We start from the raw sequence: 27,997 nt of genomic DNA, 5'->3' as shown, positions 1-27,997 counted from the left end.
AGGACAACACCACCATTGGATTTAAGAAATCTGCTCACTAATATTGATTTCATCTTAGTCACCCAACTCTTCTCCTCTATGTGGTTCTTGTTTCAAAATGTTTCAAACTGGAACTGAAAACTCCTCAACATGAGCACTGCAACAACATAACATCAAATCACGCAATGAAATAGCACATATGCGACACTAGCTGCAATAAAAAACTCCACACAACTCCACACCAGCTACAAAATTATCTCCTAAAATACTCTACTCCAATCCACATAACAAAACCTTACTCACTGCATAATATAATGGCTGAAATAAAATTCATGTATATGCATAGAAAACTCACACAACTTGCAGGCTCTTCTCGAAGCTCACACTCACTCCACACTATAATTATAAAATCAATCATACTAGCAATGAGCTTTCTCCAATATATGGATGAATTAAAGTTCTCAACTTAATAATTACATAGAACTGTTGAGCTCAACAATCTTTTGCATAAGCTTGATTTGATCCAGATTCATCTCATTGTCTCTATCAACCACTAACTCCACTTTCCTTTTTGATATTTTCAACTTTAATTAGCTTTTAGAGGTCCCACGAACTTTTTCAACCACAAACCAAAAAGTTTCAATCAAAGAGGTTGTCACAACACAATAATTAGTCGATCATCACAAGGAATGTAGATAAATTCTTGTGAAGAACCTCAGTCGCTCGCATAGCACTACCTTCATGCATCTGGAAGTCACAGTCGCTCTCATGAGCCTGCCTCCATGTGACTGGAGCTCTTCAACTGCTTTGATGAGCCTGTCTCCATGCGACTAAAGCTAAAGATGAAATCCAATGGATCTTCAGTCTAGAACCTCTACTAACTAATGGAACACCTTCGTTGGATCCTTATGACACCTCCAAACCTTTTTGTCAAGTCTGCAATTGATGAAATAGGATAAGAACAAGTCGATGACATGCAAGACCTATTATGCCAACCTTAGTACCAAGACCAACACCGCCAGCTTCTCAAGCAACAATTATAAACTCTCTAAACATCTCCAATTCCTATAGCAACATCTCCAAGCTCATGCAATAACATATCCAAGCTCCTGCAGCAGTAGCAACATGTCATACAATTTCCTCCAACATTGGTGGAAGCACCTCCAACACAAGCAGCCACGACTCAATACATGTAGCAACAATTCAATGTCTCCAAGACATGTATATACATATGTAGCATCTAGAGCAGCACTCCAACCACTTGTAGCAGCAACATCTCCAACCAAGACAACATGGCAACCTCAAAACAATCACACATATGGAATCCATTTCAAAAACACCTCCACTAGATCTAGTCATAAGTATGCTGACATCAAAGCCAACTAGCAAGACTATCAACCATTCATCCATCACCAAACACTTATCACACATGAATATTACCAGCAGCACCAAGAGCTTGTTGACATCAATGCCAACACTACAATGCAAACATAATAGACACTCAACCACAGGAAGCAAACATATGAATCTCTGCATATTATATGCAATACAAATATTTTTGCACCATAAACATCAGCCTCAAACATTAGCCCCTACAAACAAATTGTTAGGATACATAAAACATATCATCATAAACTCTGTTATAGGGGTCTTATGATCTATCCATGTTATCACCTAAAAAATTATCACCTAACCATTTTTTACTGTGTTGATCGAAATACACCATGTGGGATGTTTTTTTTACATATTAAAACCGACTTTCACCTTAGGAAATAACTTAGTCAACCATTTTCCTAAATTATTTATCATTAAAACCCAAAAAAAACCAATGAGAATAATTAAATGAATCATTATTTATTTATTATTCGCTCAAAATAATTATTAAATCGTTATTTAATGATTATTTCTAATCATTCTTTTACTTAACCACTTAAGAATAATTAAATAAATCATTATTAATTTATTATTCCCTTATTCCCCACCTGAGATAATTGTTAAATCATTATTTAACAATTAATTTCTAATTCATATTTGACTGAATCACCATAAAGTAATTATTAAATCATTTTTATTTGTTAATTACTTTAACCATTTTCTAAATAAATGTATTTGACCATTTTGAATCTCTTTTCCCTCTCAAAAAATATAATAAAATATTCACAACAACTAGATTTTGATTTAGTCTATAATATTTTATTATTTTCTAAATCTCAATATATCTCAATATTTTCTTATAAATAGGAGGGTTTTCTCCTCATTCTTCACTATGACCATTCTTATCGTCCCCATTATCATCCTATGAAATTTGATATCTCATCTTGAGTTCAAGCCCCTATTGCCATCTTTTTCGCATTGCATACAACCATTGAGAGAGAGAAAATAGAGCTGAAGCATGGGGCCATTAGAAGGACCCATCCCACATAGGGGGATTTGTAGACCCAAGTCTACAATCTCTCCTCATCAGATGTATTTGATTTAAATCAGTAATAATAAAATTCATTTTATCATATTCCATTGGGATATTATGTTCTTTTTTCTATTGTATGTTTCTATTTGCAGGTTATATTTTGTGGGATTCTAACTCTTTGTTGTAGGTCTAAAGCATTTGACAATATTTTCTATTGTTAGGGTTGTTAGTCATTAACAACTTAAGTGAAGGAATTTTTGTGCACTTGCAGAAAAAATTCATGCTAACAATCTGCTCTGCCACTAAAGGCAGTGCTTTGTCCCACATACGATATGGAATCAATCATCTTTCATATACACACTAATGCATAAGCTTTGTCACATTTCATCAAATCTCAAGTTATATGCACTTGATCAATAAATAATGGATTTTCTATACTTTATACATGCTCCTTCAATTGTGCTCCTCATAAATATTTGTTATAGATGTATCACATCGTTCTGCAAACCAAATGTCAAACTTCCATCGCACTCTTTATCTATTCGAACTATCCATAACACTCTACATCTTACTCAACTTATTGAAATTTCATTTTTTCACAACGATCTCCATGACTTCAGGTGAATGTCCTTCATCTCTATCATTTACAATCACTCTAACAAGGGAATATTCAATCACTAACCAAAATTCACACACTCCCTATAACTCCATGTGCACTATACATTATTCTCTATGTACATGTGCTTCAACGCACTCTTCAACCCCAAAACATAAACATCTCTAACGTCTACTTGGAACCAAGACTTGTTTATTTAATCATTTTCTTAGCTCCTCATGTGATTGACCCAATTGATCAATAAGCCCACAATCTCATAGTAATTGCATTTACATTCATGAAGACCAATTCAATCTCGTGGGCTAGATCCATCCACAATCAATTCGATCCACTACCAAAAAACACTTAACCTTCAATGTTTTCACACTATATAACAATTGAATTTATGTTTGTATAAACAAAACGTTCGTGGACCAGATCAATTCAAAAATTCTAGGATTTACCATGGGAAATCATAATGGTTCAGGCCCATGGTAATCTTTTTTCACCTACAATAAAATACATTGGAAACTAACTATCACTATGTAGCAATCAATGCTAGCTAAACATGGCAAGAGTGCAACGCTAAGAAATTTCCACTCTGTGAGAACTATGAGACTTCGCCACTGCTCTGACTCGTAGAAAATTAAAGCTCCTTGCCCAAAACACTACCACTTGCTTCAAGCCTCTTTCCAAACATCGCAAGGACCTACATACACCTCAAGACACTTATCCCAACCATTTGATTATCAATTCAAGCTCCAGTATCCTGTTGACATCAATGCTAAGGTCAACTGACTCAGTAGTTGACCTCAATGCCAACACCATGCTCCCAACATTCTCCCCCTTTGGCACTAATGGAAACATTTAGCCACTCCATCAAACTGATCTTCATCACTACTAACTAGCTAATCTCTTCTTCACTTGTGGCTATGTGATTCTCCCCCTTTGACATCAATGGCAAAGGGTGATCAAGTCTTGCTTAACCACCATGTTGACACACATAATACACCATGTTGATACTAATCATTTTTTTTATGAAACAAGATCAAACTTCAACATAAAACCAACATTCCTTTCTTCCAACACCATTCTCTTATTCAAGCTAAACATACTCCCCCTGATCATGTGGAACCGTAAACATCTCATCCAAGCTATTGTATAACACATTTTGCTACCGCCATTGCCTTCTTGCCACATGCAAGAGGCTATAGCAAGTCTAACCAATGACTCACAACCAATTATGAACAAATGATAATCATGAAGGTACATGGATTCATATTGAGATTACAAGTCTTTCATAATGACATCCAAAGGCCACACATGGTTGTAGTATGACTCTCAATACATAGCTAGATTAGCGACTCTTATACATGGATAAACAAATAAATATTCAACCATCACACCAATGATATTTATGCACATGTAGGGCTTACACCAATGAGTCCAAAATGTCCATACATGACTGTAACCAGACTCAAACCTCTCTCCAATGCATGTCTATACCACGATTACACAACCAATAGACGCAATGATGTATATAGATATGAAATACAAATACATGGTTGCTACATCAATGCACTCAAAGGTGCTTACATAGTTGAAGCAAATGTCTAACTATAATGCATTCCAAACACCATGACTCTTATGCATAATAATGATAATGATCACACAAAAACTTTCCAACTAATAAAGAAATCGAGATACAGGGATATATTTCACACAAGAATGCTTACATGGCTAAAGTAAATACACTCTATTATGCATACTAGACTCAAGGACTCACTCTCCTATAAATGTCTCATACTAGAGTTACTCAACCAACTAACAATGATAACCATAAGTAAGTTCATACACAGTTGATTTACGTTCCTTTTCACCCATGAAAACAATATATACATCTGCTACAATAAAATGACTGAAAGCATAATGAAAATAAAGTACAAGCCTTGAAATATTAGATGCAAGAAAACCTCCCCATGAGCTCTTATACCCAGGGAAAATTTTAAGGATACAAATTTATTTTAAAGTTTAGAAACTTCGGTGAATCTTACTAGTTGCTAACATGCAAAGTATCAAATGTTTGAAGTTAATTTTGTAAAAATATTCAAATTTATAATGATTTTATATAGTGTTTGAAAAATTTTGGCAACTTTTAGGGTAAAATAGTTTTATACTATAAAATTTTGGTGAATTATTTTTAGAAAAAAATGGAAATTGGCGAATCTTTTTTTTGCAAAAAACATAGAAATTTAGCCCACCTGTGAATATTAGCCCCTAAACTTTCCCTGCTTATACCTCCAATAGGTAGGTTGATCCTACAGATCATATCATGCATGAGGTCTCTCATACACACCATCTCAATTCTACTACAACTCATACACATAAACATCAATGATTTATGTTGTCATGCGCTCCCCCTAAGACCATGCAAGCCTCATATCTCCTCTACAATATTTTATAAGTATGCCTAAGGTAACAATAGACTATGGTGGGGACAATATTCTCCTACTTCATGGGTTTCTCCTCCTTCTTCTTCACCCACATAATAGTAGGTTTCTTCTTGAAATTCTTCTCTAATTTTCTACTAAGCCTACTCTAGATTTTTTATTCTTTTTATCGGATCTGTCTTGAAGAACTGAATAGCTGGAAATCTCTAGCCATGTGACCAAAATTGTGAATTGAATAGCATTTCACATGACCAAGATATGTGGCTAAAGGATCAAATATTTTTCTTCTCTTGCTAGATATCTATCTCTCATAAAATCTACCTCTACTCTATGGACTAGAACTATAGTCAACTACCTTATGTCGAAGCAGGTTACATGAGAAGCGAAAACCATTAAATGCATAAGAATATCTGATGGTTGATCTACTTATCTAGCCAAATTTTTGCTTGCTCTACTGACTAGATCTATACACAATGCTTCTACAACTAGCTGCAACATGTTCGTAATTGTGGTAAGAATAACACTTGACCTCATCCATCAAAGGGGCAATGGGGATTTTACTCCTTTGAAATCTACCAACATCAACTGTAGGAGTGAGTGATCTTATTGACAAGGGTGCTCCACGACATTCTCTTATTGTCTATTTGTGGATCTGTTGCTTACTACCTTCCTTGTTGCTCTTGTTGGTGCCTTTTCATGCTACAAGCCTTTTATGTATTGTATCGTTCTTTACATGTTCCTGTGTTCTAGATTATGCCTTATGAAAACTAATGCTAGATCTGATCAAGGGAGATCATTGTCTACTAAGTAGGTTATCCAAAGCATTCATACTCTTCTCCATCTCACTAGCTAACTTTTTTTCAGTTTGCTTCCTTAATTAGAAAACCTCAACCTCAAGATTTCAACTTGACCCTCCTCTTTTTGTTTTTTGCTCATAACCTCTTCAATTCTTTTAACTTCTTGTAGTTGGGTCTTCAAACCAATTATTTCATCCTTAAATTAGCTTCTTTGTCATCATATATCCACAAAATGTCTCCTGATCTATACACACAAATTTTAGTCTTCTTACTTCACCAGTGAGCTTATCGATTACAATCATGGCTAAGTTATATTCAACTTGAAGTACCATCATTCTATCAAAGTCATCAACTTGATTGTTTGACTTAGCAAGACTAACATCAAATCCATATAATTCATAGCTCTAAAATAACTCATCTACATGTATACCTTTAGATCTACCTTGATGTAACACATCCAGTTCTACTGACCCATTTTATGATTTCCCCTTGTTAGTTGTTGAACTCACACTAGGGGATGAGACTCTTCTAGCTGAGATTATTTATTCCAAGAGGCCTTCTTATTTTTATTTATGCTCTTCTTCTATTGATATTCATTCTTTCTAGCATTTTTTTCTCCATACAACACTTGTAATCTGTCCCAAATATCCTTGGAAAATTTTAGATCTATTATCTAATCCCAATCTACATTATGGAAATTTTCATAGATGACGCACCTTGCATGTGCATTTTACTACATAACCTTAGTTAATGGGGTATATTTTCCATAACCTTCACAAATTAAATTCAACATATCAGATGCATAATAAGATAATAACTCATATTTCATTTTTTCAACCCATACCTTGAAGTTTGCAACAATGAGTAGAGGGGCTCCTTGACAATCCATTCCGATTTTCTTATTCAATATTTTTCCCTGATCTACCTTATAGCAATCATGTTGCACCCAAAAGCCCTACTCTGATACCAATTGTTGGAAGATTAATAATACTAAGAGGGGGGTGAATATGTATTGTACTATATGGATCAACTTTAACCATTTTTTTCCCTTCTTAACAATAACTGAATCATTCATTTATTATCATCATAACACATGATAAAATCTGAACATAAACATGAACCATGAGCAACATATGAACACACTTTAAAATGAGAGAACCAACACATAAAATCAACCATGAACACATGAAGACATGAGATGTAATATGGAAACCCTTATGGGAGAAAATCCCCCATCCGTTTTTCTCTTCTTCGTCTCTTCTTCTATTATCAAAATATTTCTTTACATAAAGTCTCTAGCCACCACTAGTGTGTAAGAAAACACTTTCTAATGATTAACGAGAAACTACTCTCTCGAAGCCACTACATGACAGAAGTCACCACTTCCTAAACTTTGCAGATCACCACCTGCTAGAATCCACAATCCCGCAACTATGTAGGCCACCATTTGCTGAAGGCTACCACCTTCAATATTTTTCCATCCACCACTAGAAGGAAGTTTCTAATCCCAAGTTCTCGAGTTACCACCTAAAGGATTCCACTACACCTTGAATCAACAAGCCACCACTCAAATATTGAAGGTCCCAACCTTCAAGTTATTGTGTACCTCATTTCACAACTTTCACACTGGATCCACCAACAACAAACTCAAACACCATGGGTCTTGTTTCATCCCATTTTCATATTAGACCCACTATGAAACTATGTTCAATCAACTGAATACAACCTCACTCCAAAATATATCTCTCTACAATACATAATACACTCATGCCATAAACAACAAACTCGGACTCATACTCTACCGTCAAAAATAAATTCACTATGTCGTAGAATACATATTTGACTTCAATTCTCACTCAAACATACATCAACATATCAATACTCTATACTGACCAAACCTATGTACAACACTCAACAACATACTCTCCTCATGAAAAACAAAAATATACATACTCTCAACATACTCTCCTCATGAAAAACAAAAATATACATACTCTCAATACAAGATCTCTGCTTAGAAAAACCCTCTCATGACTCATACATGATGCTACAATGAGACTCAACCATACATTAGACACACAACCATATGTGGCACACATATAAATCTCTGCATATTTTCTACAATACAAATATGTATGCACCATAAAAATCAACCTTAGACATTACCCCCTACAAAAAAATTATTATCATACATAAAACACAACATTATAAACTATGTTATAGGGGTCTTACGATCTATGTGCTTTTCCATTCAAGACAATGGTTTGTCCCACATACAATTTGACATCAATCCTCTATCGTGTACACTCCAATGCACAAGATCTATCCCAATCCATATATAACTAATCAATCATTAATGACTTTGTTATACTCCATGCACACTCCTTTAATTGTGCTCTTCAAAAATCTCTACTACAAATGTTCACATCATTTTGCAAACCAAACACCAAACTTCTATTACACTTTTTTTCTACTCAAACTATCCATTGCACTGTATATCTAACCCAACTCAGTGACATTTCATCTCTGCACAATGATTTTTGTGACTTCATGTGTAGCTCCTTCATCTCTATCATTTAAAATTGCTTTGAAAAGGGAATACATATTCACTAGCCAAACTTCACAAATTCTCTATGACTCCATGCACACTATACATTTTGTTCTACGTACATATGCTTCAATGCACTCGTCAGCCCCAAAACATACACATCTAACCTCCACTTGAAACCACGACGTATGTATTCAATCATTTTCTCAACTCCCATATGATTGACCCAATCGATCACTAAGCCCATGATCTTATAATCAATGCAGTTATATCGATGAAGACCAATTCAACCTCCTAGACCAAATATATCCACATTCAATTCAACCCACAACCACACCACACTCAACCTTCAATGCATTCACACTCTAGAACCATCGACTTGATGACCAAATGAACAAAAAATTGTGGACCAGATCGATTCAAAAGTTCCACAATTTACCATGGGAAATCATAATGGTCTAGTCCCATGGTAATATTTTTAGCACCAAGAAAAAACTACATTGGCACCTAACTATAACTATGCAACCAATTGCACTGGCTAAAAATGGAAAGAGAATATCACTAATAAAGTGTCACTTTGTGAGAATTATGAGATCACAACATTGCTCTAACTCTTAGAACATTAATGTTCCTCTACCCAAAACTATACAACTTGCTTCAAGCCTCTTGCTCGGGACCTCCAAGAGCTCTGCACACATCAAGACACTCAGCCAAACCATCAGATCATCAAGTCAAGCTCCATCGATGTCAAGTTCAAGTGGCTTCATGGTTGACATCAATGCCAACACCATGCTACCAACATGATCACCTGGAGGCCCCCCTCATGGATGTACAATGTTGTATGTAGTATACATCTCTTGTTGTTCTCCGTTTTATTCATTTTCATGCTTTGTTTTATATTAGGTACTTTGTTTTATTACACATAGAAGATCTATTTCAACACTTTAATAGATATATTTTACCTAATTTCTTCAGATAGATTTTTCATGCTTTCATATATTAACTTTCCATGCATTTATAGATAATATTTACATGTTTTCATGGGTTAGATTTGTATTCTTTCCTATATTACTTTTACATGCCTTCTTACATTAAGAGTTCATGCTTTCGTAGATTAAATTTCCATGCTTTCTTAGAATATACTTATACGTTTTTATAGATTATTTTATATGTTTTCATAGAATAGCTTTGCATTCTTTCCTAGAATAAAATTTACATGCTTTCATAGAATAAATTTATCTACTTTCCTAGAATATGTTTCAAATCTTTCATAGAATAAAAAATTGTTTTCTTCCTTAGATTAGTGTTTCCATTTCTTTATTAGAGTAATACTTTATTTCATTTTGATTTATTTTCAGTAGAATTGAAAACTAAAATCGTATCATATAATTTGTTGTATACTTCACAAGTTTACCAACTTAGATTGATAATTTAATGTAACAAAATTTAAAGCATAATAAAACTGAACAACACCTTATTTTTGCTTTGTTTCTCTTATTGTTTTTTGTCGTGATATTTATTTGCATCACTATCTAGTTCCTTGAATGCTTCAACAAAGTTGATGGGTTCATTTTAGTGCTTTTGATATTGACTCTCCTTCATTCCCCAAATCATTTTTTATATGAGGTGATCATTGAACATTCATAATTTGATCCAATTTAACAGTCCCTTTGATAATTTCCCGATTTAGACTAAACTTTGTCTTAGTTTTTTCTAACCATTTTCTAAGGGTGACTACCTTCTCCTTGACCTTTTTGTTAGTGTCGATATCTTCATCCCTCCATTAGTGATCAAAATTCTCTTGTTGCATTGCATTTCAGGTGTCTCATCCGATCAGCTGCATTCCATTAGGATCATGGATCATCTGATGGCAGTGGCATATTATAAATTTTTCCTCATTATCTTTACCTACTGGCCCATTTTCATACATTCAGGTCATTTACAGTCATTTTTTGTCCTTACATCTGCAAAAGTCATTTTTAGGGTTTTAGGTCTCATTAGGTCTAGGGTTTTGTCATTAAAGTCTTGTAAAAGCTCAATAATGGTCAGCAGGCACATGAGGAGGTCAAATAAGGTCTTAGCAACAAAAATTTCAATAATCACATGCTCAGTAATTGATTTTTCCTCAAAACCCTGTTTTGAGGAAAAACAGAGTTTTTTATTCTATGTATATAAATTTCATGTAATTTCATTTTTCCTATATGTAATAAGTCCGAGATGCAGCCCTGGTCACCTTGCCAAGCTCCTGCACTCCAGCTCCTGCAAAAGAGTCAAAAATTCAAAGCATTAGTCCATCAAAAGGCAAAAAGCAAGTCAAACTGCCAAAACAGAGTTTTAAAGAACAAGTGAAAAGCAAACTTTAGAAAAGTGGGTTTCTTTTAAATGAAAAATTAAAGTCATGGGTATATAAAGTATTTTTCATGTTGAAGACATCATTTGTGCCCAAAGAAAGAGTGAGCAAGAGCCAAATCGTGTTTTTGAGGCGAAGAAGGCGATTTGCAGCAAAACAGTGAAAGCTTACTGGTCGCGGCGCACCTGGGTTGAGGCGTGGCACACCTACCTTCCAAGCCCGAATTTCACCAAATCGACTTTGCCAAGCTCCAAATTTGTGAAATATTCATTCAACAAGTAAGTGAAGCGTTCCATAGTGCCATTACAAGGGTTTTAGTCATCTTTGATGGTGTGAAAATAGGTGAAAAGGAAAACCCTAGTTTGTTGCACGTTTTCATTGAAAAACTGCCTAGGGTTTGCAAAGTTGTAACTTTTGTTGTTGTCCCCTGCACCATTTTCATTTTCCTCTTCACTAAACTCCCCTCATTTCATTTCCCTTACACCTTTCTCACCTACAATCATCCTACCCCCTTATCCCCAAAACCCTAACAACAAATTCCCATTATTTCCCTAGTTCCTAATTTCCACTATTCCCAAACCCTATCACTTCCCAAAAACCCTACAATTAGCATCACAATCCCTCATTCATAGTCCCCACTCATCAATCCCTTTCATTGAACAGAAAACACCTATTGTTGATATAAAATCTCTTCATACTCATCATAGAACATCAAACAGTGGCAAACATGGAGACAGATTCACCTTATGAAAGGGATGAAGAAATAGTAAGTGATTCCTCCCAAGAAATTCATGCACCAAGAAAACCTCACAAGGGAGGAAAACACATCCGGGAGGAGCCCACTACACTTACTGAGCTATTAGCTTGCCCTCTTGCAGTTGCATGTTTCAAACATCAATCTTGCTACCAGTTTTGTGAGATGGTGGAAAGAGTCAAATACCATCATGAGCTTGCTAGATTATTTGTGCTCCATCTTCACAATGGCCAGGTCAATTTGGCAAGTGTTGCATTCAATTTGACACTTGAAACTATAGCTGAAGCAACAGGTATTCCAAATGTGGGTGAACAGTGGAACAAGGGACAACTGGTGGACAAAGAGAATTATGAGCCTTATATCAAGGTTGGCTATCAAAAGCAAATCAGCTTTCAGATACCTACAAGACACATATGCTCCCCTTATGAAACTCATAACCAAATACTTCAGCTGAGAAGGTAGATTTTCTCGCCTATACACCTATCATGTCAAATCATTGATGGATTTCACTAGAGTGAGGATGATGAACATCTCCCATTTCATGTGCTGGAATATTGAGAAAATGACCACATTGGTGAAAAGGAAACCTCCTCATCAACAGTATAATAGCATTTATTATTTTGCATTGATCAAGATTGTGGTTTTGCATCAGCTGAGTTTGCTCAATGTTTCATGGGATGATTTCATTTCACATGAGGTTTTCACAAGTCCTCAAGTGACCCCATCAGCTTTTCATGAGGTAGGAGGGCCTTCACATCAACAAGAGATGCATGAGACTCAAACCACCAGTGTGCCAGTGTTTTTCACTTACCAAAAGGGCACAAGGAGATTGTTTGCAGCAGCCAAACGAGTACTATCTCCACCCGGGGTGGAAGGGGTCTCATTTCCTTCAACAGCAAAGCAGGTACAGGACAAAGGTAAACAACCATTGCATGATGAAGGGCCTTCTAAAGGTCAAGAGAGAGATTTCATTCTCATTTAGGATGATGACACTGATTTGGGCTCCCAAAGCTCAAAGCTCAAGGAGATCATCCAGGAACAAGAAGCTGACATTCATGACTTATCTCTTAACCTGGAAAGAGCTAAGTGGGTTATAAACTATCTTGAGCAAAGGAACAAATAGTTGGAAGACCAGCAAACTATCATGGAGCTGCAAAACATAAGAGAAAACCGACAAGTAGCCAAGAGGAGGAAAGTCAAGTTGACACCGCTAGAGCAAGAGATTGAAGCTGATCGTGAATCTTGGCTTAAAAGGGAAAACATGCACTTGGAGAAGTTGCTAGAGAAGGCAAAAAAATAAAAAAATATGTTGAGGCACATGACCTATCACTATTTGGCAAGAAACAAGGTTTGCAAAGCGAGGATAAGGACCTCGAAGGCCAAGTTGAGGAAAACTTTGAGGAGGAAGAAAGAGCAAGACAAGCTCAAGATTTTGGCTAAGGCTTCCTTAGCCCAACATAGTACTTTATGCAGGTCACTCAGCCCAAATTTCAAGAAATTTGGCACACTTTTTGTCAATTTTGAAATTTTGAAGTAAAACACAGATTTTTCTGCCTGGGGCATAGCGCCACCCGGCGCTCGCTTTTACTAGGGACCTCCTCTGGAGAAAACTCTACATTTTTGGATTCCTCATGCAAAATTATGAATACCCAGAAATTACTAAAAAAAATTGCCATGTTTTGAGCTTCCAAAAGGGTCAAAAACACCTCAAAAATGCCCTTTCTGCCCCTTTTTGGCCAGACACAGGGAGCAGCGTTGGGAGAACTCACTTTTGGAGGGGAAAATGGACACCAAATTCAGAAATTCCACATGTTCTGGAAAGTAGACAGACAGATATTTCCAACAAGCCCACTTGGAGTAAATGTGGTCCACGGGAAGGCCTCCAAAATCAGCTGCAAAAAGGTGCTACGCACAGGGAGAGTGGCGCAGGGCACAGGATGGAAAATTGTCATTTTTGCCCCAAAAAAAACTCTGTTTTTCGCCTAGTTTTTTCTTAGTTTGACTTTTTTCTCTCTCATGGTCAAACTCATGATGTAATTTGATGAAAATGGATGGAGTTTGATGTAAAAATGTTAAAAATTCACTCACGGAGGTAGATACATCATGAAATTGTAGTTTTGAATTGAATGAATCAGTTTCCTAGGTTTTAGATGCAAGTTGTTCCAATGCCTACTTTTCAGTTCTTAGTTTAGATCTTGTTGAAACAGCTCATAAACTCATGAATTCGACCCCTAAAGCCTAGCATGAGTTGTTTGTTGCCTATATCTAGTACCTTTTCAGTTATTTGAAAAGGTTGGACTCTTGTGAATGCTTTGAGCATTATTGTACATTCATCTCTGCAGTTTGGCAAAGGAATAGACCAGGGTTTGCAGCATTTTATGGGATTCTTGTGGCAAGTTAATTTGGTATTGTTTTTTCCTTCTGTAATTCAAGTTTATGTGTTTATGTATGCCATTATCTCTCTCTTTTAAGATGAACTAAATGAATCAAGGATAAAGGTAGAAATCATTGATGTTGCAGTGCTCTACCTAGGGTTTGTTTAGTTATTTATGTTTTCAACTGTTTGAAGAGGATTCCTGAGACTTTCATGCCCTCTCCAACTCCTCACTAGTCTTAAGACTCTCCATTTCACTCAATTTAAAGTACTAAACCATTTGTCTACCTCGCCCCACAGAAACCTTTGCAAGATTGAGTCCATTCCCCAGACCTAAATCTGCCTTTCACATTTGAGCCAGCAAACCAACATTAAATTCAATCAAACTCCTATGAGCATATACCTAGCCTAAAATTAGTCTTTATATCAATCATCTCAAGCTTTATTGGCTATCTTTTCCTGAGATTGACAAGGAGAGAGCCCTATCCTGACCTGGTAGGGCTAGCTACCAGGTTAAGTGTGGTTTGATGTTACCCTAGATCCTGCCTTTCTCAGCCTGAGGTAGATTTAGGCTATAACACTTTTCATATTCATTTCCTTTTCCATTTAGTTGATCCAAAAATTATCTTCATTTTTCCTTTCTTCCTCAACTTTTAGGAGAAGAGGTGTCAAATTTTCAGAGTCACCTTTTCCTTTTTCAAAGTTTGTCAGCATCTCTTTTTTCATCCTATTCTTTTTCTTAGCCTTTAAAATTCATCTCAGAGCACTGATCATTTCACCTTCCAATTCTACTTCAACAACTTCTTCATCAAACCCTACATGTTCTTCCTCTACAATGTCTAAATCCATGGGCATGAACTCATTTGTACGTCCTTTAGCTCTATCCTCATTAGAGGATTGTTCATCTTCGCCTTCTAATGAACTGCTATCATCATGAGTATAGAAACTTTTATTTTTTACGTTCTTATCCTTCTATACTTTTCTATACTTACCTTATGTTCATGTTCACTATGGTTTTTATTTTTGGACATTTAGATGCATAATGACCTACTTTACCACAATTAAAAAAATTGAAAGGAAACTTACCTTTGTATTTGTCGGATCCTCTTTTCAATTTTTTGAAAAACTTTGCCTCCTCTTCATTTGATTCATAGCTTGAGTCATATTGATCTTCCTTGGGATTTTTATCATCTTTGAAGCTCGCCTCCTTTGATGCATTTATTCCTTTTGAAATACTCATTTCATAGGCAGTTAATGTTCCATGCAATTGATCCAATGTTAAAAGTGTTGGGTTCTGACATTTCCTCAATAGCTAACACCTTGGCATTGTGATCCAAAATGGATTTTGGATAAGACTCCTAAGTCTATTGGTCCTCATAGAGGAAAAATGAAAGTCCAAGGAAGTTCCTGGAACTAGCCCCATTGTAGAGATCATCTCATGCTAAATCTAATGTAATTTGAATGAGCAAAAACTGACTTAGGATGCAGAAGTTATCATAAAATGAAACTGCCTCTATCCTTTGGAAAAAGGAGCAAAATCCCCTAAACAGGGATCCTAAAAACCCTCTAAATCTTCAAGTCTTCTAAAAATCCAAAAATCCATCGCAAAAGGAGAAGTTTTAGACTTATCAGTTTACACTATCAGAAGGCAGAAAACATGAGAAAACAACGAAAACAAGCCTATCGGAGGTCGAAGGGACAGTGAATAGGAGCCATCGGATCTCGCCGATCAATGGTCCAAATCCGATCGACATGTCGCATCGGCAGTGGCAATCGAAGGCATAACATGCGATGGGACCAGGCCGATGAGATACCGCGATCGCCGATATTGGTGGATCGCAATCGACGCTGGCATAGACCTTATCATATGGGAAAGATATATACCATAATCCCAGAGAGCCTAATTGAATTAACTAGAGCTCACGGAGATGTAGCCCAAGAGTTGTGGGTGAAATCTTAATTAAATTTTTGTTTCTGTGTGATTGTTTATTGCTGCCTTATTCAATATTATATGCATTTATATATATGTTTAAGCAAATTTACATATCAGCTAAAACAATAGATTTTTAAAGCATATAATCAGTTTAAAACAAGCATAAGCATCCACTATATTGTCAGGCATATTCTCAATTCCGCATTAGTTAATCATTAAAACCAAGGAATGTTCAAGCTTTGGAAGTGGGAGAGGTTCTTGTAAGTTGGACAAAAAGCCTAAGAGCCCCATTTTCAGATCACATTGAATATTTTAGGGAATGACCTCAACACTTTTTGAACAAAAACTAACTCAACCACTTCTTCATCATTTCCTCTAATTGTATTGACTACTTCATCCCCTCAAATAAAGAATTTAGCTATTTCCTCATCCTCATTCATCTTTAGGGATTCAAACTGCTTTTTGTAGCCTTGAATTTTAGCCCTCTTTACTTTACTATTTCCTTCATAGAAACTCCTCATATTGTGATATATTTAATTGACAAAAGTGCAACCCATAAATTTGACAAATTCAAATTCAGGTAGTCTAACAAGGAGTGAATTCATTACTTTATCACTGTAATTGAATTCAATCTTATCATCTTTAGTAACCATGACAAGTGGCTTTTTATAGCCATCTTGCGCCGCATCCCAAACATCTCCAAGCAAAGATTGCAAGTAAGTCTTCATCCTTACCTTCCAAAATGTATAGTTTATTCACGTAATGCTTGGAGACTTGTTGGTGTAACCTCCATCTTGGTTATACATTATGCATGATCTGCCTTCCAATTATTGGATTGTTCCTGAAGGAACTCACTCTACTAGTAATTGCTAGAAACTAGGAAAATACTGAGAGGGGGTGAATTAGTAGTTTAACAATTTACTAATTCTTTACTCAAATTAAAAATAACTAACAACACAAAAATAAATAATAACAAATCAATCTCATAAAGTCTAGACACAATATTTTAATGTGGAAACCCAGCTGAGAAAACCACTCTTTTTTTAATATGATGCAAGATAAATATATAACTTTAGATTATATCATTTTCTATAGGCTTAAATCTATTAAAGCCTTCAACCTCCTTTCTCTCTGCAAGCACCAACTTCCTAATTTTTACAGGCACCAACTCCCTGTTGTGAAAGCACCTACTTGCATAACCTTTTAGATCACACTTTCAATCATTTTCAAACTCAAATCTTGACACTTCTCTTCTAAAAAATATTTCTAAAATAGTTCTTTGTTCATCTCTTTCAAACACACACATGTTAATGTCTCAAGATTATCCTTTCTGTAATGTTTCTACTTCTTATAAAATTTTATAACTACCTCTATTCTAAGCTAATTTTCTATTTTTGGGATTAACAATCAGTTTAATTTCAATTTAATTTTGGATTTAATTTTTTTTTCTAGGTTAAGACTAAACTAAGTACCCACGAGGAATTGAACCAGTGACCTATCGCAAGAAGTGCCTTAACAGCGCACCCATTCACCGTCAATCCAAATCCCCGTGGGCTAATTTTGGATTTAATTGATGTTCATACTAATATTTAATTAATTATATTCTCTTCTCCAAATGTTCATCTCTTTTTTTAATTTCAAGATTTATTCTCAGTTTAATTCTATTGGATTCATGCTTCATTATGTTCATGCATGTTGTTCTAATTTGAAGTCTACTAGCCTTTTTTAATTTTGGCACAGGAATGCCAAATTTATAACTCAGAATGCCTGAATTATTTCAACATGTAGTATGCAAAACATTTGGCTCAGTAGCCCCTTTTCAACTAGAACTATGTTCATAATGCATAGAGCACTTAAATCTATTTTGCGCATAATTCGATATCCGAGACTTTTGCTATAACACATTTGTGCTAGATGCCTAGAACAACGGATACTCTCAATATTATTAAAGGTGATTTAAAACTTTTTTCTCATCCTCATTGCAATAGGACCAAGAGCTGTGACCTTGTCTTTCTAACCAGGTGTTGAAGTCAAGTATCTAAGTGATTTATCGCTTTGTTGGTGGTCAAATATTCCAAATCCCTGGATATGCTAGATAAGTTGGATATGTCGAGACAAGCGTTAAATATGGATACTCCACAGACCGACTTAGCCTTATTTTTAATGTTTTGTCCAAAGAAGATAACACTTAAAAAACGTTGCCAAAAAATCCTGTGTCATTAATCCTGCGAGTATGTCATGTCTTTTGCCACATCATCCTACCACATGGTGTGCTATGAATGGTGCCACTATCACCCAAAATAGGCTACTTGGCCATCCAATCGGCCAAAAAAACCTTTCCATGTGTCATGTGTAGGAACTCGCCACTTCATCAGATTAGCCACATCATGACCTCATGTAACTTATCCTTGGGCCACATTGTTTTTTCTTCCCCATCACTGCCAATTTTATGCCAATGTCTCTAGTACGAAATTGGGTGATGGATCTAGGTTCCGTGTTTGCAACGATTTTCTGTGTTATTTGAAAATTTCCTAGGCATGAATTTTACATTTATTAACCTTGACACCATTTATGTTTAGCACATTTTATCGCTCACTTTTCATCTAGTGTCATCGCTCCATTACCATTCTTTTATCCTTTCATCAGATTAAACTTTTGTAACGTGATGTATGTTTGTTAACGAAAAGTTTCCCATCTGGTGATTTTTGTTAAGTGTTCCACCGCACCATCACCCAACATGTCGAGCACTTGGCTTAATCCTCTGTAGCGTGATGTGAAATATGTTTGATGTTTGATAGAAACATTTTTGTCTCTCATATTTTTTTTATCGCGCCAACAGACGATTGTGCCTTTCCTCTATAACCTCTTCAATATAAAACTTTTGCGATGCGATGACATGTTAGATATGTTGAGTTGTCACACTATATCATCAGTCATGCCATGTGTCACCTTGTGAGTGTGTTGTGTGTCACTTGACAAAGATCCACTTGGGTACCTAAAAATTTCAAATCAACATGCCACATGTCCCCTATCATACAATGCCATGTTAGAATGTTGATGTCACCTTGTTATGTCAGAATCACCTAGGTCAACACCTTTGCTTTTATTGGTCACTTACATTTCCTTCGTCAAGTAACGCTCAAGTTGATCTAGCTCTACTTGATCAATAGTTGTAATTAATTGCATGTCCCCGCAACACCCTTGTATGCTCGACAATTAATGGAGGGGGGCTCCACAATTTGTCACTTCTGCGACTAACCCTTACAAATGTTCTTCAATGTGCACCATGACCTAAATCTTCGCCTCTTTTGATCCAATGGTCCATATCACGTGTGGAGCCCCCCCACATTCGTCAATTAATAGCAGGTCCACAATTTCGTATTGTGTGGAACCATGAAGCTTGGAACCCTCCAAACTTGAAACCATCATACCTCTTGATCCCTTAGGATTTTTTTCCAAGTGCCATATATTGTTAGAAAAATCTCTAAGAGGATTATCCAACTTACCACTTTAACACATGTTTGACCAACTAAACTGAGGGAAAAACTTCCTTGAATGATAAAATCCATCATACTAGTAAATTTCATCAACCTCTCAATAAACCCACCCTCACTTATATTCACTTGTTTACTTGACATTAATAATTCGACTTGACATCAATGATAGACTTAACATCAATAACAACAATTTTCTCAAAATATACTTTTTGAGAAAATTATGTGGAAATATACACTATCACAATTAATTTTTATTGTTGTGTAAGGTATTTATGAGCATTTACATAGTAAACTTCTTGAGAGTTTGACACAACTTTAAAAAAGTATTTCATAATATTCATGAATTTATGGAATTATAGAGTAACTTCATCTTTATTATTAAGATATGGTATAATACCATATTTGTTTTCATATGAAAGATATATTGATGAGGTGAGAAATTTAATAAATTACCAAAATAAAATTATAGTTGAAAAAAAAAATGTTATTTAAATATGGTAAGGTATTTAAGTTTTAATTATTTAATTAGTTATAAAAAGTTTTGTGCCTTTGTGCTACACGAACATCATGGAATATATAGGAGAGTTGTTTCGATTTAGAGATCTTAAACAAAGGGGCTAGAATACAAAGGGGCTATTCTAGAAAATGAGGGATGGCTCTTAGTTACATCCAAACATGATATGTATATTCAATTTGGTCAAACATGTTTTCTATTTATTTAATTTTAAAAAATATTGTTATAAATATAATTTCTTCCATAAATTAAATATGTTCTTCTGTAAATTAATTAAAATTGTTTTTTTAAAAGAAATATACATTACATTATGACAAAATACATGGTCCAAAAGTGTGGATATAAAGGCCGACATAAAACTATTTCAAAAGTTATTTGAAATATCGAATAACATCATATGCAACTAATATATGGTATAACCTTTGTTGTAGTGAAAGAGAGATAATGATGAGGATAGATGAGTGGTAAATTATCTATTAAAAAAAAAGTATACACCATCATTTCATGTAGGGTACTCATGATGATGTGCACATTTCTCTAAATAGTATTATACTCCATGTTAAGGGTTGACATAACTCGATGAGAGTGTCGCAAAATATTGATTAATTGTTTTAATTATATAATATTATATTTATTAATTTATTTATTGTAATGATGAGGTTGATTATGAAATTTTACATCATTGATACGTGGAGAAGTAGGGTTCGGGATGAGGAGTGTTAGGGTTTTTACTGGGATTGCAATTTTTGCCATCCTCGTCAAGTTTCAAATCACATAGGAGGCTTTTGATGGTCTTGTTTTTAAAGAACCATTGATATAGTGTGAAACTAATCATGGCAATGCTTGTGGTGGATCGCTTTTGAAGTGTTCTTAGCCTTTCTCGATATTGCAAATACCCAAGGTCCTTTTTTACAAGGGAAGGGTATCGGTTTGTTTGCAGATCACAAGAGAACAATAGTTTAAACTTCTTTGTGAAGTCTTGAGTGTGTTTCATATTTACTATCTGGAGAATCAAAGGCTAATTCCACCCAACTGATCCAGAGTCTAATGAATTAAGCCACGCAGGATGTAGATCTGCTTTATATCCCACCTGTTTGATACAGAAGCACAATAAAACCATATATATGGAGAAATTTCTTTAGATCGCTTTGACAACTTTGAAGAATATCCTCCTCTCCATATTGGAGTTGTGTCTACATAGTTGACAATTTGCAGATCTGGCGCTCCATAGGGATGGGGGATTTATAGAATTTTTTCTTGACCATACTTTGAAGAATATCCTCCTCTCCATATTGGAGTTGTGTCTACATAGTTGACAATTTGCAGATCTGGCGCTCCATAGGGATGGGGGATTTATAGAATTTTTTCTTGACCATACTGAATATCTAGTTTCAAATTGCTACATCCTCATTATGGAACTCGCCGAAGGAACTTTCCCTAGATCCAGTCCATATCTTAGATTTGGACTCCTCCCCCTATTTTTGCTTAGAGGTTGGTTCTTCAATATACAGTCTCAGATCGGGAGGAGTTTTTTCAATTTTTTGTGAGAACCTTAAATGGGAAATTTTCTCTTTTAGGGGTTCAGACATTGGATCTAGTGAGAGATCTGAAAAAGAAGGTCTAATATAAGTTGGGTATTCTAGAAAATATCCATAATTTGATTTATACAGGAAAATCGTTACAAGTTTTCAATTAGTTAAAAGGCTTCAACTTCGAACTTAACTCCATTATTATCATTAATTTGAGCATGTAGGATGGTGCTCTAGGAATGAATATCCCATATGGATCAACTTTGTCAGCTAGAAATCCTAAGGGTCCAACATCTTTCAAGGATGCCATGAAAGGGAAAGTCGTCATACCAAATGAACATAACCCAAATTTGTTAATCCCAGGTCCTTACATTGTTGAATAGATGGAAAAAGTACCAAATATGTTAGTAAATTTGCCAGAGGTAGGTGGTCTTTTCATAGTCCTCCAAGTTGGATCTATCTTATGTATATTCAATGGTTTTTGTCCAAGAATATCAATATCAATGTGTCTTCACCAATTGGACCAATAAGTGTGACATTTACTTACATGCAAAGGGATTTTTTGTGGTATAGCTCGATAATCGAGCAATTCTAGAATATGTTTTAAATGAGAGAGCATGGTTCTAGGGGAGGGTGAGCCTATTCATAACTCCATGGTTTCCATATTTTGACTGTATGATAATGGTGTTCATGAAGATGTTGGTATGCATGGGACTACGTAATTTTCCTCTCACTTTCTCACACCACCATGTTTTAGAGGGTATTGAAAACACATTGGGAGACTTCTAAAGATTGATCAAGAAATAATGGAAAAATATATTCTTACTTTTTTTAGGATTGGTATATAGGTAGACCTTAGTAAAGTTTTACGAGATCACATCTTTATGGCTCATAAATATTTTGAGTGGACTCAAATATTAGATTTTGAAAACACAACATTTAGGGGCCAGATTTGTCTTCATACAAGGCATCTGCAAAATACTTAGCCCCAAGCCATAAAATGACAAAGAAAAGACCCCAAAAGTCAAAGGGGTGGAAATTTATAGATCCACGTCTTTCATATTGATAAGGGAGGATTCTTAAAAGGCCTAAAAATAAAAGTCCTTAACTCTCAATAAAACCAACATCAAATTGAATATTGTGCCACAAGGAATCCAACAGTGCAAACGGTGCCTTAATCCGAGTTTTCATCTGAAAGTTATGCCCAATCAAATTTATTATCAAACTTGGCAAAAGGACAAATTTAGTTGGTGCCAGATAAATTTAGGTCATCACCAAATTGGTAGTCTATCCAAACTAACAACTAAATTCGGCGGAGCCTGGATAAATCTAGCGGCATGTTTAATTGTGGTTAGTTTTGGCATAACCACCAAGTTTGGTGGAACTAGTGCTAAATACGGTAGTGGTTTTAAACTTTGTTTTAAAAATATGTATCAATCATTTGTTTTATATACAAAAATGGGTTTGTGGGGTTTAAACCCACAACCCATCGGCTCAACAAACTTTTTATTTAAAACATGTCAGCCAACTTGCCAGCTAGTGGAATTTTTATACTCTGCCCTCCAAAACATATTTCAATATGACCCTCTTCCATTCAACAGGACAAGTGAAAGTGATTGAGCGGAGAAGGGCCAACAAACGGAGTGGAACAATGAAGGCCAAGGGAACTAGGAGTGTTGTGGAACCCTGTAGGTCCTAACATCAAGAATAATATTCTTAGGGTATATTCCTTGGAATATTCTTAGGAATATTACTAGAATATTCTACTCTGGAATCTAAGAGATTCTCTAAGGGGTCTAGAGTTTATGGTGTTGGAATCTAGTTGAGTTTATACTCATTTTACTCAGAATTTCACAAGGATTTCACTGGTGCAGTCAGATTTGGGATTTGAGCAGCCCATTTTCAAGTCACTCCCAAAAGTGAGGTATAATGATGTATTTTTCCATGCACTTTCCTTTCTTTTTACTGAGATGAATAAAGAGGCCTCTCCACTTTGAAGTTGGGCCCAAAGATGTAGCCCACATCGGGTGAAATCCGTTATCAAACATTGGTGCATTGTCATTATGATATCTTTATGTGTTGTTTCTTATTAAAGTGTCACATTTATGGTTTTACATGATCTTTTATGCAATTATGGTAACATCATCGAAGAAAACATCATGGATCATGTTGGTCTTAGAGCATTCTTCTTTTTTATGTGAATTGGAGTGTGGATGATAACTAGGGCCAAACTTGGAGGGTGAAGAAAAACTCAACTCTTTTAACCCCGAGATTGGAAGTGAAACACAAAGAAATAAAATGGAGAATGATGATGTTTGCACCAAGAATGAAAAATCTTACCATAAAGCTTTCTATAGGATGGCAAAAATGTTAGATAAATTGGTGCATATTATGAAAAGAGAACAGCAAAGAAGGAAAAGAATAATAAAGAGAAAGCATAGAACAATGCTTCAATAAATCAAGGAAATGGAGGAGAACTTCTTAAACCTCCATCTCCATCTCCGACTGAATGTTCTTATTCTTCTTCATCTCATTCTCATCATTCAAATACTCTGCATAGAGATGCTTTTAAAAAGCCATTTTTCAAGTTAGATGTGAAATTCGATTTTCCCATGTTTAATGGAGAAGCTAATGCAGAAAAGATAAATAATTGGTTTAGACAAATCGAAGTATATTTCCATATACAACATATGTTGAAAATGCAACAAGAAAATCTTAATTTAATTTTTTCCTTGAATTAAACTGGGAATAAAACTATAATTCCACATCTCAAGACAACTTGTATTAGTTAACTAAGTTAATTTGACGTAGTTGGCTCAGTTAATTCGAGTTCAGGGTCCAACTAGTCATGTAGAGTGTCTCCTACTTTATAGGAGCCCTGGTTGAGTTTAATTTGAGTTGTAATTAATTAATTCAGTTTAATTGAGTTAAAGTTAGTTAAACTAGTTCCAATTGATGGAGGAACTAGTGGGAGGTCTAGTAGTGTGGTGTTGCCTGCAGTGATCAACCAATAAACTGGAGATTCACTCATAAATAACTCATGAATGTCATATCATAGAAAGACCCAATTGAGAATGGAGTTCAGGGACAATATAATATCAGTTATATAATCATCTAAATTGTACAGGTGGTGCATGCAATCAAAGGAAGGGATATGAGGATCGCGCAATTCCTATTGTGCAATTTCCCTAATTAATAGGGGGATAATTCCTTGAGGAACAACGCAAGGAAATAGGTACTTAGGAAAGCATACAATTGGTTAAGTATTGGCATGGGCTTGTCTAGGAAGCTGTGAGACAGATAGAGATAGTGGAGAGGTTGCTCGGGCTTGAGCAAAGCATTGTAATCTTCTCATATTTTCTTACTAATGCAATATACAAATAGTAGGGGTTTTTAGTTGTGGCTTTCCCCAAGAAATCATTATGTAATGTGGTGACTGAATTATTTCTCTTGTATGCTTCATGATTTCACGATCGTTTAATTTTTTCCGGTGATGAGTAGAGTAGATGCAAGTCTATTGTTTTAGCATATTACGATTAGCAGTTTGAATCTACAAGGAATTTCTACATGGTATCAAAGAAGAAATCACTATAGAAGAGGAGAATATATTTTTATTTTGTAGGTGAAATCAAATTTGCAGTATCATACTTCAGAGCCAGCAGGATGTCATTCTACGGATTGAGACTCGAATATGCCCTTGAGGGTTTGTTTGAACTATATTGCTTGGAAGGACACAATGGAGGCAGTGTTGGAAGACAACAGGCTTAAGAAATTCACAGACAAAGATATTCCTAAGCCTCCAACAGCTGATGCTGAAGACATGACAAAGTGGAGAAAATGTGTTGCAAAGGTGAGAAGGATGATCTTAGATGGAGTTCTAGATCATATTGTCTCAAACCTCCACAGTAAGGAGACTCCATATGAGATGTGGATGGCCTTGACAGACCTGTTTCAAAACAACAATGGCCATAGGAAGTTGTCACTGAAGGAAAATATCAGAAGAATCAAGATGGAGAAGGGCGACACAATACCAAAGTACTTGACCAAGTTTACCCAATGTTGGGATGAGCTTGGAAGTGTTGGTGTGATCGTTGTTGAAGACAATCTAGTTAGCCTAGACTTCTAGGCCTTTCTAAGAGATGGCACAACTACCAGGACTCAGTTAATGGGAGGGAGAAGCTACAAGAGTGGGAGCATTTGCAGTCCGACCTGGTGCAAGAAGAGATTCGACGAAACTCCAGAGATGGATCCTCATCCAAGCATGATGATGAGGAGAAATGTGCCTTAGCTAGAAAGGTGAAGAAAGGGAAAGGGAAGTCATCCCATTCCAAATTAGATTCCAGACAGGGTGGCAAGAAGAAGGACATGTAAAATATTAAATGTTTTCAATGTCACGGGTTGGGACACTATGCCACGAAGTGTCTACACAATAAGGTCGGCAATAAGCCCTCGGGAGGACTGACAAGTGAAGCTATTGCTTCATAATTTGAGTTTGATTTCACCCTCATCGTTTGCATGGTGACATCAGTGATGGGCAGTGTGTGGTATCTGGATAGTGGAGCCTCATTCCATATGACTGAATAAAATAAAAAAATAAATCAAATAAATAAATATAAATAAATAAATAATAATAATAAATAAATAAATAAATAATAAAAATATAAATAAATAAATAAAAATTAAATTAAATAAATAAATAAAATTAAAAAATTAAAAATAAATAAAAATTAATTAATTAATTAAAAATTAAAAATTAAAAAATAATTAATTAATTAATTAATTCTTCAATGACTTGGAGGAGAAGGACCTCTAGACGAACATCTAAAAGGGAGATAATGGGAGGTATATGTGACCGTCATTGATATTGTTACCTTTCAGAGGGAGTCTAGATCTCCCCTCAAATTAAAATGTGTCATGTATGTTTCGGATTTGAAGAAGAATTTGGTTTCAGTTGCCATGTTGGAGGACCATGGCTATGATGTGATATATAAAAAAGGAAAGGTTTTCCTTCATCACATAGCCTCAAGACAAGTGAAGCAGATCGGGGTTCACGTGAAGAACCTCTACAAATTGGGTGTAGAATATTGTGCTTCTTTGAGCACAAAATTAGAGAAGGCGCAAAGCCGAGACATCGGTGAGTTGTAGCATAGGATATTGGTTCACTTGCACCATGGAGCTTTAAAGATCATGCAACAAATTTCTACATGAATTGCCAAGGGTACACTAGAGTAGAGAGACACATGAAAAGGGTGTCCATTGGGGAAGTACACCAAAGCTACCTTTCATGGTAAAGATAGTCGAGTGCAAGTGATCCTTGAAAAAGTTCACTTAGATGTGTGTGGACCATACTCGCTAGCCTCCACGACCAAGCACGAGTATTATCTAATATTTGTAGATGATTTTTCTCGTAAGTGTTGGATTTTATTTATACATAAGAAAGATCATACGTCTGCTAAATTTTGTAAATTTAGAGCACTTTTGGAGATAGATACTGGCAGGAAAGTTAAACCTCTCAGGAGCAATAATGGTGGAGAATATGTGTTGAATGAATTCAATAAATTATGTGCATCAGAAGGCATTCGACATGAGTCAATAGCACCCCATAACCCATAGCAGAATGGGGTAGCTTAAAGGAAGAAAAAAATTATTGTGGGACTTGCACAGGTGATGTTATATGATCAGGGCCTATCGTTGCACTTGTGGGCTGAAGCATGCAACACAACTTTATATGTGCAGAACAAGAGTCCTCATTGGATTCTTGAGATGAGTGCATGATCCAGATCTTGGAGGGAGGCCCACAAGATCTAAAAAATTGAAATGGATCTTGGGGGGTAGGCCCCCAAGATCTGAAAATTTGCAATGCTAGAAAGAAAATGAGAGAACACATAGCAAATAAAACCACAAAGAATTTTTTTTATTAAAACAGAGAATAACTGTGAAAGCTACATTGTGGTGGACAATCTGTCCTTTTACAAAATGTGACTTGTTACTTATAGCCTTTTTCGGTTACAATACCATGGGTAAATTCCATGGGTGAATGAATACCATGGGTGGATGTCACTTACAATACCATGGGTGGATGCCACTTACAATACCATGGGTAAATTCCATGGGTGGATGAATACCATGGGTTGATTCCATTTTCCATTCAGATCATTCCTCCCTTCTTAAGAAGCAATGGTCCCCATTGCGTGAAGTTCCCTCCTGCGAAGCCTTTGTTGGATATGAAGAGCCACTAAAGATAAGGGTTTTATGTGGTTAACCCATAAC

The sequence above is a fragment of the Pinus tabuliformis genome, chromosome 3_1 (assembly GCF_031772625.1).
Source record: "Pinus tabuliformis cultivar Carrire ecotype Pingquan chromosome 3_1, CPIR1, whole genome shotgun sequence".
Classification (NCBI taxonomy): domain Eukaryota; kingdom Viridiplantae; phylum Streptophyta; class Pinopsida; order Pinales; family Pinaceae; genus Pinus; species Pinus tabuliformis.
The sequence above is the reverse complement of the archived record's forward strand: the minus strand, read 5'-3'. Positions refer to the sequence as shown.